The 13,447-nt window shown below is 37.9% G+C and overlaps 1 protein-coding gene across 1 annotated transcript in view; it reads right to left on the bottom strand.

Moving 5' to 3' along the window:
* Positions 1-6,072: 6,072 nt before the first annotated feature.
* The window catches only part of maf.S (v-maf avian musculoaponeurotic fibrosarcoma oncogene homolog S homeolog), a 47,183-nt gene continuing 39,808 nt past the window's right edge, over positions 6,073-13,447 (bottom strand). Inside the window, exon 3 of the mRNA XM_041561133.1 lies at positions 6,073-6,254. The gene's annotated coding sequence lies outside the window, so the exon portion shown is untranslated. The remainder of the gene's footprint in view (positions 6,255-13,447) is intronic.

The following is a 13,447-nucleotide window of genomic DNA, read 5'->3' as shown; positions in this document are numbered from 1 at the left end:
TTTGATTATTTGGATAAAATGTAGTAGGAGATGAGCTTTCGGGATAAACCTGTATGTATCTATATTATATAAAGAAGATTACTATGTTATATAAAGAAGATCGTGTTATATAATGAAGATTTAAAGTATATGATTGACTACCTGAGTATCAGCACCTACATTTCTAATTGATTATGGCTGCCATTTCATTATGTAAACATTAGAAAGGGGGAACCCTAAGTAGGTGGTAAGAGGGAAATAATTTTAGCAACTAGCTGTGATTCATGCTGAAAGGCAACACCTATAATTTTGTGATCCTAACCTTGCTCTTCTAGAATGCTGACTAGAGAGAAGTTTTATTCTCACAGGGGTGTTAATATATACACAGAATGAGAAAGTGATCAGTCTTTTACACCACTATTTAAAGTGGTTTTAAGAGAAAAACTGAAACTCTCAGTGAAGTAAGCATGTTTGGGGGCACTTTTTTCTGTGTTTTCAGGACTGCCATCTGGGGCTGAATTATTATTAACCTATATTTATGTTATACAGATATGGGACCCGTTATCCGGAAACCCTTTATCCAAAAAGCTCTGAATTACAGAAAGGCCGTCTCTCATAGACTCCATTTTATCCAAATAATCCAAATTTTGAAAAACAATTTCCTTTTTCTCTATAATAATAAAACAGTAGCTTGTACTTGATCCAAACTAAGATATAATTAATCCTTATAGGCAGCAAACCCAGCCTATTGGGTTTATTTGGTGTTTACATTATTTTCTAGTAGACTTCTGACATGAAAATACAAATTACAGAAAGATCCATTATCCAGAAAACCACAGGTCCCAATAATAGGATAATAAGTCCCATACATGTACCACCAACATATTTCACAGTGCTTTACAGAAGTTATACATGCAAACCCACTATAATTCCATTCAATGTGCCATTGTGCTACCCAAAATTTGTGATGGTGGCTCTGCATGTGTTTGTATGTAGGTATATTTTAAATAAATGTTAAAAAAAAAAAAATACAGTTCATATATTATATACATTATATTTATGTTTATTTGTAGTCACGGTACTGAAGTCACTGATTGATAGGGTGTCAGTGAGAATGGGTAGGGTTGCCAACATTTCTTGGAAATATACCAGCCTTCTAATCTATGTTCTCTCTTTTTTTATCAATAACATTACCACCAATATTGCCCCGGCCAAATGGCAGCTTTAAATAAGGGAAACAACATCATATTGCAGCATATTTTTTGAATGATGTCCCATTCTGCAGCAGGCACATGGGAAAATGTAATACAATTTGTACTAGGTATAGAAAGCTAGTACTGCAAATCAGGGGTAAGATTTATGAATGAAAGAAAAATGAAAGCAATTTTAATGTATTTAAAACATCTACATGTAATTTATGGCGGTGGAGGGGCCCGGATCGCCCCTGGTAATAGGGCTAAATGAAACAGGTTAAATAAGCTCTGTAGAGCACCACTATATGTTACACAGCTTATCTGCTATGTAACCTGAACCTTTTCACCTATGAATGGCTGCCCAATCAAATACTTGATATACTACTACTATACAACTATAGTAGTGTTACTCATGCAAACACATCAATGTTACCAGTGCAGGGTGACATGTGCCAAATGTCAGATACCCCCCAGTGATTATAATTTCTTACCCCGGGTTAGACATCCTGTTTGCTGAAAACTGCACATGTATGGGGTACATCTGTTGGAGCACCATGTCACAATCTTCTTCTACCTTTTCCATTTTTGCTGAGACCTTAGGCCGGATGCGGTACCAGTAGAGTGAAACAGATCCTGGAATAAGAAGATGGAGGAGTGGAGCTTCCACAGTAGAAACAACCTTAGTATGTCATGTTAAGTCACACATATTTTGTAAACTTGAGTTATAATTTTCAAGCACAGAGTTATAATTTTCAAGCACAGAATTCTGGAATATATCAAGGAGCTGAGTCATAGAATTTTACATCCCTTTTTAAACCAGAAATGCTTTGCCAAATAAATTTTGCCATGATCTTGAGGCATGGCATTACTTCACACATTAAGAGCCTTCAAATATACAATTTATTTTACACAATTTGAAACTTATTTTGCTATAAACCTTTTCTACAATATTCCCCAGATCTTTCCTTTAAATAAGTGATCAGTGATTGTTTGCTATGGGTTATTAGAAATGGTGCAAACATTTATGATGCGCTACCCCATAGTTTATTGCACTTGTGGAGGTGGACGAACCTGAAAATAAATTGAGACAATTAGGATCACGTTAACTCTGTGGTCAAAATCGGAACAACTGACTTCTTATGCATTATAACTGTAAACGATATCACTATTCTTGTTATGTAGGCTGTTAGAAAGTACTTTAAAGGTACAGTAATGATGAATTTCATTAATTTGTTGCAGGGTGCGATGTAAATACATTTATTTGATAATTGCAAAGAACAAAGCTAATATCATGTGTGTGCTTGGTTAGCAACTATAACAAGCTACCCTGACATTTTTAATTTTTAGTGTAAAGTATGAAGAGACACAATTCTACGTAGATTATAACACAACCTTTATTATAATAACAGTCAGAAATCAGTCAGCACAGCAGCAAATCTGCCAGCGTATCTGCATCTCCGTAATGATAATTTAGCAAAAGGCTTTGTTTTGGATAAATTTACAAAAACACTCTGCCTCTGTTTGAGATCCAATATTACAGCAGTTTGATATTCTGAAGTACAACACTATGAATGAAGGATCTCATGGCCAAGTCAGTTATTAGGATCTCAAATATTAAGTTTAGAAATTCCAAAAATAAGTTAGTGTATGTGTAAAGTGTGTTGTGCTGAATGAGAAAATGTTTTGACTATATGGGGGTTATTTATCAAAGTCCGAATTTATCTTATTGTTTTCTGAAATATACTCCGACCAAATCCGCAGGTCTGACTTTTATATAAATCCCGAAAAATTTGAGGTTTTTTTCCCACTAAAAATTCTGATTTTATAGTAAAAAAAAACCTAAAATTTTTCAGGTTTTTGGCATTCAGACTTGAATTAATTGTAGCATTGTAATCGTTCACCTGTTGATAGAACACATCTACTGAGAATTCTGGGAAGGGGTGCAGGCTGTAAGATATCAGGTATTAGGGCAAGATAGGGCAGTAATGCTTTATTACAAGGCTGTCATTTTTTTAGCTGATGTTAAAGTATGGCTTCAAGCACCCAACAACAAATTAAAGGAGAACTAAAGCTTAACTAAAGAAGGTGGCTAGAAATGTTGTACATTATGTCTTGGGTTTCTGTGCCAGCCCAAGGCAACCAAAGCCATTTAGCAGTAAAGATCTGTGTCTCCAAAGATGCCCCAATAGCTCCCCATCTTCTTTTCTGCTTGTTCACTGTACATTCTCTGTGCTGCTGTCACTTAATGAGCTTATGGACCTACTCACAATATACAGAATATAAATGTCAGGTTGATTAGTAATGAATGCAGATAATTATTGCATGGCAGCACAGAATGACAGAAATTACATGGCAGCACAGAATCCAGAATTTAATATTCAGCCTTGTAGTATCAGCTTATACTACAGACAAACCTAATTTTCTGCTTTTTAATTTGTGATGACCCATAAGCTTTTCTTCTCAACAGATGCTCAGAGCCCACTGAGCATGTGAGTTTCACAGACACTTTCCAAGGTGGTGACCCCCTGTGACAAGTTTGAAGCCCTGGAACATTCATCTAATTAAATACTGTGGGAAACAAGGCCAACAGTACATTTTGCTTATTTCACAAATAAAATAGCAACCAAGCAGTAGGTAGCATTCATGGGCCAGCTGTTACTAGGGCTGGGCAAATATTACAAGGCTAATTTCTGTATGACTGTGGACACAATTGCAAGAGCTAACTTACATCTAGGGCATTGCTGCACTAGACGTGCGTGGCAGCCCTTAATGCATGTCTGCCATAGGTGAGCATGCAATACAGGGGTCTGCTGCACCTTGCACGTGCAGGCATTCCCTAGCCAAAGTTGTGCCCATGAATGATACAAGAGCAAAATATGTTTCAAGAAGAGATTTGAGAGAAGGAACAGATCAGGTCCAGTTTGCATCACAGCAACGTTTTTTTGTAACTCGGCAGTAAAGAGATCCTAGTTGGATACCACTGCATAAGGAGATTCTCCACTTATGTAGAATAGTTCTGCTAGCTTTTCTTGGCAGTTTTATAATGTTAGAATGAACAGAGCCAATCACAGAAGAAAAAAAAATATTGCCCTTCACTTTTTTTTTATTTGAGTTTTTTTTAAGAACGTATTAAATAATGGATTGCAATAACATTATTTTAACAACATGAATGTGAGAATGCATTTTTGTACAATTTGTAAATCGCTCAAATTAAATGACCAAAATAATCACGTTCCTGTTTGGTTTATGCCCGGAAAGCACTTTAGTTTTGCTAACTTAGAAATGATTATCGGTACAATTTATCCTTAATTCTCCACTAATCATAGGTGAATTTCCGCGTTTCGCCGCCGGCGAATAAATTCGTGAATTTGCTGTGAAAATTTGGCGTCAAAGGTTTTTTTGATACTGGCGACAGAATTGATGCCGGCGACGATTATGGATGCCCATTGACTTTAATGGGCTCCGGCGTCAATTTTGTCAAAATTGGCGTTTCACTAATTTTTCACCGAAATTCGTGAAACGGGACAAATTCACCCATCACTATTCTCCACTACAAGGGAAATCATTAGCGTCACTTGTGACACAGAGATATTAACCTATCATAGAATTCATTTTGAACAAGATCAATATTATTGCTCGCATGCACATGACCTATCCTGCGGTAACAGCGCCTTAAGCAAGAAGAAAATATTGTCAAACAGTGATTTGAAGCTTACTGTCATCTAGGTGCTGTGAACCACTGCTCCCATGATGCCCTGAGCTTGAAAGGCCTGTGCTAAACTTCTTTTTTTACTTTTTGGATTAGTCTAATACTATGCATTGCTCCTACGGCAGGCATGCATTAAATACTCTTCTAGATATATTGTCACTGTAAACAGGTTTCTCTTCTTCTGTGTTCATTTGATGCTGCTGTAAATGTGTAAAACATTTAAGGCTTACTCACAGATTTAATTTAGATCGATTAAAATTCCCAGAATTCAATAACAGAAAACAGCTTGACTTTCCTTATTTTTTTAGTAGTTATGTAGCAGTGTAAAACATTACCTGATGCAATGTGTATTATACGTAGAATAGTAACGTTATGTTTCCTCAAAGATGTGATATTCAATCATACATGGTTTCTAGCTTGTAATCTATGAATAATATTTAAAAATTAGCTTGTTTTTGGAAATGACTAGGTTTTTTTTTTTTTTTTTTATGAAAGGACTGGAACATTGTGATTGTTAGGAGCATGGACTACCAACTCTTTCCTTCTGAGGGTTGCATTATTAAAAAATTTTTCTCTTCAGTAGGGAAGGAAGATTATATACAATGGACATTTGTACATAAGAACATATATACATATGCTTTGTATAAGTACCATATACACACAGTTTTTTTTTCATTTTCTGTCCATTGACAATCCCCGACTTACATTTGAGTATATATAAAATACTACCATAATGTGACCTGTGTCTGTGCAGGGTAATGTTTACAGCTGTGACAGTTTTGATGACTGTACAATATAATTAAATTCCAAGTGGCTAAAAATGGGTATCAGAGTATATAAATCTTCAGTCCTGAGGCTTAGCAATACTGTGGGTATTTTGCTGCAGTCAACAGTTTTCATGTTTCTTGTTGGGGGGTATGCTTATGCTACATAAAATGCCACAATGTGACCTGAGGACATTTTGAGATATTTTGGCATGGTTCTGTCCAGTTTGATAGCAAAATCCTTAAACAGAGTTGTGACCTGAAGTGAAAGAGAAGTCTCCTAGCAATTGTTCCAAAAGGCTAAGAAAGTAATGACTGGTCGACTGGTAGCATGTGTAGAATGGCCATGTTGGGAAAGCATTAAAAAGTCTAACAAAAGACATGCAACTGAAAGTGGTTAGGATATCTGTCATGAGCAAAACCCCAGTGTTAGTCCCATTAGAGATGTGTGTCACGGCTGCTGTATTTCCATTGTCCTTAACCATTGCGGAATAACTGCAGGCCTCTGTTGGGAAGTGTGAGTCCAAAATAAGGAGGATCACTTGGGCTGAAGTTACTAGAGGAGCAGAGTGGGGAAGATCTCACTGAAGCTACCCGACTTTACTTCACCTGCAAATTAAAACAAAATAATAATTTCAGTTTTCAAAACACAGCTATCAGGAAACAATGATACATCTTTAAATTGGTAAGCGCATAGGTATAAACCTGTTAAAATATGCAGTTTCAGCAGGAACATTCATATTTCAGATCATCAGGCTGTTATAGCTATTTCTTAGACCTAACAATAATGAATTATGCTCTTCTTTATTACAGTTTTTGAAAATAGACAGATTTGGTCGTTTAAACAATATTTACAATTTGGTTTATACCTGTCTGCAAAGGTAAAACTGCATAAATCCTTAGGTCTCTTCCCTCCAAACAAATGGCCACCAATTTAGTCACAATGCACAAAGACTCACTAGTGTGCATGCCCCCTTCCCTGTTAGTTACTGATTGGCTGAATCAGGTCAGACAGTCAGATCACTGAAATTCAAATGGCTGGAGCATGTCCAGTAGTGATCAATACCTGCTCTTCCTCTGCTCTGCTTGTAATATCAATCTGACGTAGAAAGGACCTTACATGGTAAGAATGTCACAATTTCTCTGGCTTGAGCAGACAGAAAAGTTCTAAAAATCTATGCAGTGCCACCTTTGCAGGTAGTTAAACCAAAGTGTAAATATTGTTTAAATGGTAACATCTGTTTATTTTCAAAGCTACAAGATAAAAAATAAACAACCTTTTTAAATTAAACAGATACGCTATATGACCTAAAGCATGTGGACAGCCATTACTGGATTCGGCTATTTAAGTCACATCCATCATTGCATAGGTGATACTAAATCATACAACAGTCTTGTCAATTCTGTTCTTTCTACTTTGTGGCAACATTTTGGAGAAGGCCCTTTCCTGTTTCTAAAACCAAATAATGCCATACAAAAATCAGGTCCATACAGAATTGTATGAATAATAGCAAATCCCATCAAGCAGGGCCGGAACTAGGGGTAGGCAGAGTAGGCACGTGCCTAGGGCGCAAAGGTGGAGGGGCGCCAGGCACGTACTTACTCATACCCCTAGTCCGGTCCCTTCTCTGCCGACCGCCTACTTGTTGTCATCTATGAGTGATAGCGCGTTGTTCCACGCATGCACACAAGCGTCTTTTGCGTGCCTATTCGCACACCAGTATCTATTCGCGCACATGCGAGCATCCAGCTCGCACGCATGCGTGCACCCAGATGGCACAGCAGCCGGGCAGGCTGCCTAGGGTGCCTTCCCAGCTTGGCCCGGCTCTGCCATCAAGAATGTTCTAACGTCTGTTGGAAAGTGTTCAGAGAAGAGTGGAGTGGAGGATCCACATTTCTATTAGTACTCTTGGTTTTGGAATGAGATGTTGAACTGACAGGTGTCCACACACTTTGGCATACAGATTACCTGGATCATTAATTCTTCTAAAATTCACCTAAATTACTTTTCATGGCATTTAATAAGTCAGCAATTGAATTTCATGTAAATTATCATTAAAAACAACATGAAAATGAATGTGTGACGTGCTTATTTTGGTATTTCTGTGAACAAGCAATAAAAATATGGACATGTGCCTGCTATGGAAAGTGCCATTTATGGAAACCTTCAGCTGTCCATTCCTCTACTGATGCCCTCTACTTCCATGCCATACCCCCTTCTGGCTTGTTGTAATGGGATATACATAACTAAAGGGCTATGAGAGGTGATATGGCCATTGTACAGGCATAGCTTAAAACTGTACATTGACCAAAAAAGACTTTCATGGAACTCGAGAAAGTAAAGAAAGTAAAATGGAAAACTAAAAATGCATTAAACTTTTTTTTTATTACTATTAGATAAATCTATAGGGAAAAATACAGAAAACATACCCAGTATAATACCCTGTAAAATATATAGTATGGGACCTGGCAGTGTTGGACTGGCCCACCGGGATACCAGAAAAACTCCCGGTGGGCCCAGGTGTCAGTAGGCCCTCTTGCTTCTAACCATTTAGGCTATTTCATTATCATTCTCTATTTCTTTATGGGGAAAAAGAGGCTTAATAATGGAAGGATTGATTATAACATGTTGAGATAAAAGACAAGAAGAATAAAGAGATTGAGTGAGGAGAGAAGGAATAATAGTTTAGAAAGTGGGCCCACAGTCTAAGGTTTTCTGGTGGGCCCCTGGCATCCCAGTCTGACACTGGGACCTGGAAATCATAATACAAAGCTGTAAGTTAAATGTTTATATACAGGTCATAGAAATCTAAGTTGACTTCTACTATTCTTAGACTGTTGCTTACAGGCTATTCAAGGAATGTGTATATTATATATTTAATATTGTATATTATATAGTAAAACATATATACAGGGATGGGATACATTATCCAGAAACCCATAATCCAGAAAGCTCCGAATTAAAGGAAGGCATCTTCCATAGACTCCATTTTAATGAATTGAAAAGTAATTCCTTTTTCTCTGTAAAAAAAACCCAGTACCTTGTACTTGATCCCAACTAAGATACAATTAATCTGTATTACTGTATAGGCAAAACAATCCTATTGGGTTTAATTAATTAATTAATACTTCTATAAACAAGAAAACAGGTTTTTGAAAATATTTATCTAGAGGCACTGTTTCCCAGAGACACCTAGGATAAACAATGATGTATAAACTACAATAACAACACATTAAAAAGTTCCTTAATATATAAAATTAACTTTTTCCAATGTAACATTCCAGATTAGTTAAATTTTGGCCAGCCATTTTCCTAATATAATATGAAGCACGACTAAAAAACTATAGAAAAACAAGCTAATCCAAAAGGTTCCAAGCCAGGTCAAACACACCATCTGAGGTCACTGAAACAATAGGACACATATGAGCAGGTGCGCTCTGTAGAGTATTGTCTACATGCCTCCAATTAGTTTTTATCTATGTTTCAACTCAACTAAAGTACAATCTTTGGAGAAAGTGTCAAGTCGAGGGTGGAAAGTAATATATCTTGTTGCTGTATGTGTGCTGCTCTGCACATGAATTTAAAGAAGTGTCCCTTTGAAAGTTTTTTGAGCCTTTGTGTTCTTTGAATTTTAGTAGCCGAGATCCAAATTTGAGCTATGCTTGGCTCAGGTGCATTTTCAACCTTCATTAATAATGTATTTCCTATTGCACAATAACAAATACTGTATATCTTTCTTCTTAACATGTATATTTGTTCTGTGGGAAGCAGGATCCCTGCTTTAAAAAAATAAATAAATAAAAAAACAACATTGCACATATAGACGTGAACATGTTTATACAATAAAAAATGACTTTCATCATATGTGACAAAGGGACACGTGTTTCTGTTTAGATCTGAAAGTATTTTTTTCTATTGATATAACATCTATAAATGTTAACTGGAAGTGTATAGGAATAACAATATTCTTAATGCAACAGCCAGGAATAGGAGACATGTGTATGATTGTAGCTGCGTTGAACAAAGAGATTCAAATGTACATAAAGAATTGTTAAATATACTGCTGCTATCTAGTTCAGAACATAAATATTGGCGCTTCACCAAATGACTGTGAATACCTAGATCTGTTTAAACCGACTATATTCACAATAAAAAAATGTAAATTAAGTAGAACTAAAGGATGATCATAGAAACTGAAAGCTAACAGTACTGCCTTACCATTTGTTTGGTCAGCTGTCTAGTGGACAGAACGAGCGTAACATAATTTTTGTGTTCCCAGGCAAAAATTCCAAATACTATACATCCAAACAGTAACGCCACAAAATAACTTTTTTTTTTTTTTTTTTTTAAATGTAGTTTTTTTATTGAGTTTCAAAAGAAAACAATACACATAAATGCAATAAAGGAAAAGTAAAATAAAATATAAAAGCATAATATAGAGGAAAGAAAAGAGGGGGGGTTTGGGGGGGGGGTATGCGTTCCTAGGACACCTGAAGCTGAGGATCAACATAAACCAGCCTATGTCTGACAGAGGACCATTTTTCCCAATTCCTATAAAATTTCGCTGCACTAAACGTAGCCAAGGCAGCCAATTTCTCATATTGATAATGAATGTCCACTTCCTTGATAATCTGCCGAACCGTGGGAACCGTGACGGACTTCCATTGTCTTGCAATCAATTGCCTCACCGCAAAGATCAGATGGTGCAAGGTCGTGCACAACTCCTTCGGAACGATTGGATCCAAAAGGCCCAGGAGAACAGTTTCTGGGGTAAACTTTATTTGTAAGTCCAACTGAGTGTTACAATAGGCCTCCAATTGCTGCCACAACTGCTGAAGCTTAGGGCATCCCCACCAGATATGAAGCATATCACCCTTCTGGTGACATCCCCTCCAGCACGTATTAGGTACAGTCCTGTAAATGCAGTGTAGCTTACTGGAGGTCATATACCAATCATACAATATTTTCCTAGAAGTCTCCAGGTGAGAAATACATTTAGAAACTGTGGTAGGAATAGTAAATATATGCAACCAGTCGTCCTCAGACAAAGATATGCACAATCTCTGTTCCCACTTGAGGATTGTGGAAGTGCTCTTAATCTCAACCGAAGGCTGCAGTGCTCTATACCAAAGTGATATTCCTCCTTTCAGAGGTGTTAGGGTAGTTAGCCAGCGTTCCAACACAGTTGGTGCCCTCAGCGGGATACAGCCAGTTGACCCTAAATAATGTCTTATCTGCAGATATTGGTAAAACACCATTTTCGGAAGGAGCAATTGTCGTTGTAGCTCCTCAATGGACAAAAGTTGACCTTTTTTTGGTAAGATAGTGAATGGGAGCTAATCGGAAGTCACCCCAATGGGTTAGATTGAGATCCGGAATGAGCAATTCCATTGTTGCAATTGGCGCAATGGGAGACACATGCAAAGAGGTGTTAAAGTATTTTTTGTGATACTGCGACACGCCCAGCGAATGGGTGACAGTTGGAGGAACTCGTTGCGGATTAATATAAGAGAGTGGCGTCTGGGTGCCCATAATCTGTGGAAGTAAAAGCGGGGAGACAGAATTTTGTTCGATTTGAACCCACCGTTTCTCCATATCTAGTGTCATCCATGCCTTTAGTTGATCAAGAGTCACCGCTTTGTAATAGCTCAATATATTAGGGGCATTGAGACCCCCCCTTGCGTTTTGACAATTGTATAATTTTCTGTGCAACTCTAGGTTTTTGGTTCGCCCACAAAAAAGAATTGAAGAGTGATTGCAGTTTCATAATATAGGCAGGTGGTACATGTACAGACATAGTTCTAAACACATACAAAACCTTTGGCAATGCCAACATTTTTAAAGCTTGCAGCCGTCCCAACCAAGACAAAAATTGGCACTTCCACGTTTTGACATCAGCAGATAATTCCTGGTACAACCGTGTAAGGTTTACCCTAACCATATCACTGGGAGAAAGCATAATATCAATGCCTAAATATTTTATTGAATTCCCCTTCCATTGAAACTGATAATTACGTTTAAACCACTCGGTATCAGCATCCGACACATTAATACATAAAGCCTGCGTTTTGGTTTCATTAAGCTTGTAATATGATACCTCAGAATATGCTCGTAATAGCCCTAGCAATTTATTTAGGGAGTGGGATGGGTGTGACATATAAATAATAGTGTCATCCGCAAAGAGACCCACCTTCTGAATCTGACCTGCTATATTGATACCCTGGATATCCGGGTCCTGGCGGATGGCTTGGGCAAGGGGTTCAATCACCAAGGAAAATATAATAGGAGATAACGGGCACCCCTGCCGGGTCCCATTAGTTATATCAAAGGGGGCAGATAAAGTCCCATTAGTGTTGATCTGTGCCGAAGGGCCTTTGTACAACGCCATAATTGCAGTAATTAATTCCAGGGGGAAGTGAAACTTTTCTAGGACCCTAGATAAATATGACCAATTAACTCTATCAAACGCCTTCTCCGCATCCAGGGAGAGAAGCAGAGAAGGCGTCCGACAGCGCCCCAGCCAATGTAAAATATCAATAGCTCTACGAGTACCATCAGGGGCACCCCTACCGACAGTAAATCCCACCTGGTCCGGATCTATAATTGCTGGCATAATGGACTGGAGATGTAAAGCTAGAACCTTAGCGTATATTTTTATATCTGCGTTCAGTAGACTGATTGGCCTATAATTTTGTACGGAAGATGGGTCTTTCCCCGGCTTAGGTAAGGTAACAATCTGCGATAGAAGCATTTCCTTGGGAAAAGAACCTGCGGCAAAAGCTTCGTTGAAGGTGTTTGTTAAATGTGGGAGTAATAGTGGGGAGTACGTCTTATAGTATAAATGCGTGAACCCATCTGGCCCGGGGGCCTTATTACTAGGAAATGATGCTATAGCTTTCGAGACCTCCAATTCAGTTATAGGATTTTTAAGCTGTTCCCAATGAGTCTGAGTAAGTCGGGGTAGCTGAATGGAATCTAGGAAATCATCTATGCGTTGTAAAGTGGGTTGAGGAGTAGCAGGGTCGTCAGCTATATTGTAAAGAGTCGTATAAAATTCAGCAAATCTATTCCCTATTGCTCTTGGGTCATAAATGGGGTTGTTGCGGTTATCTCTAATCATGTGAATAAGTTTTTTGGCCTGACTAGTGCGTAGTTGGTTAGCCAAAAGCGTAGATGCTCTATTGCCCATCCTGTAATGAGTGGCTTTAAGAAACGTCAATTTACTTTGAATTTGTACCATCGCTAAATTTTGAAGCTCCCTTCTAGTATCAGCAATCAGGACTGCAGTAGATCGATCAGGTGACTGTTTATGGTTTTGTTCCAAACTATATAATTTGTACAAAAGTGTGCGATATGGCATAATCTTATCTCTTTTGTATTTAGAGCCCAACTTAATAAAAAGCCCTCTCAAATAAGCCTTATGGGCATTCCATACACTAAAGGTACTACATTGACCATTATCGTTAAGTTCAAAATACTCCTTTATAGCCTTAGAGATTATCTCTTTAAATACAGGTCTGGTGATCAGTAAAGGGTTAAGTCTCCATTGGGCCCTAGAAGATCGCTGCACCTGGTCTGCTACTGATAACAGCACAGGGGCATGATCCGACCATGAAATCAGACCAATATGGGACTGTGCGATGTAGTCTAGCATATCCTTCTGAACAAGGATCAAGTCAATCCTCGAGTAGGACAAATGCACATGAGAATAAAATGTATAGTCCCTTTCCCCAGGATGATAAAGTCTCCATGAATCATAAAGCCCATATTTTTGTAAGAGGCTTTGGAATGAGGAGAGTTT

The sequence above is a fragment of the Xenopus laevis genome, chromosome 4S (assembly GCF_017654675.1).
Source record: "Xenopus laevis strain J_2021 chromosome 4S, Xenopus_laevis_v10.1, whole genome shotgun sequence".
Classification (NCBI taxonomy): domain Eukaryota; kingdom Metazoa; phylum Chordata; class Amphibia; order Anura; family Pipidae; genus Xenopus; species Xenopus laevis.
This window is presented reverse-complemented; position numbering and strand designations above follow the sequence as displayed.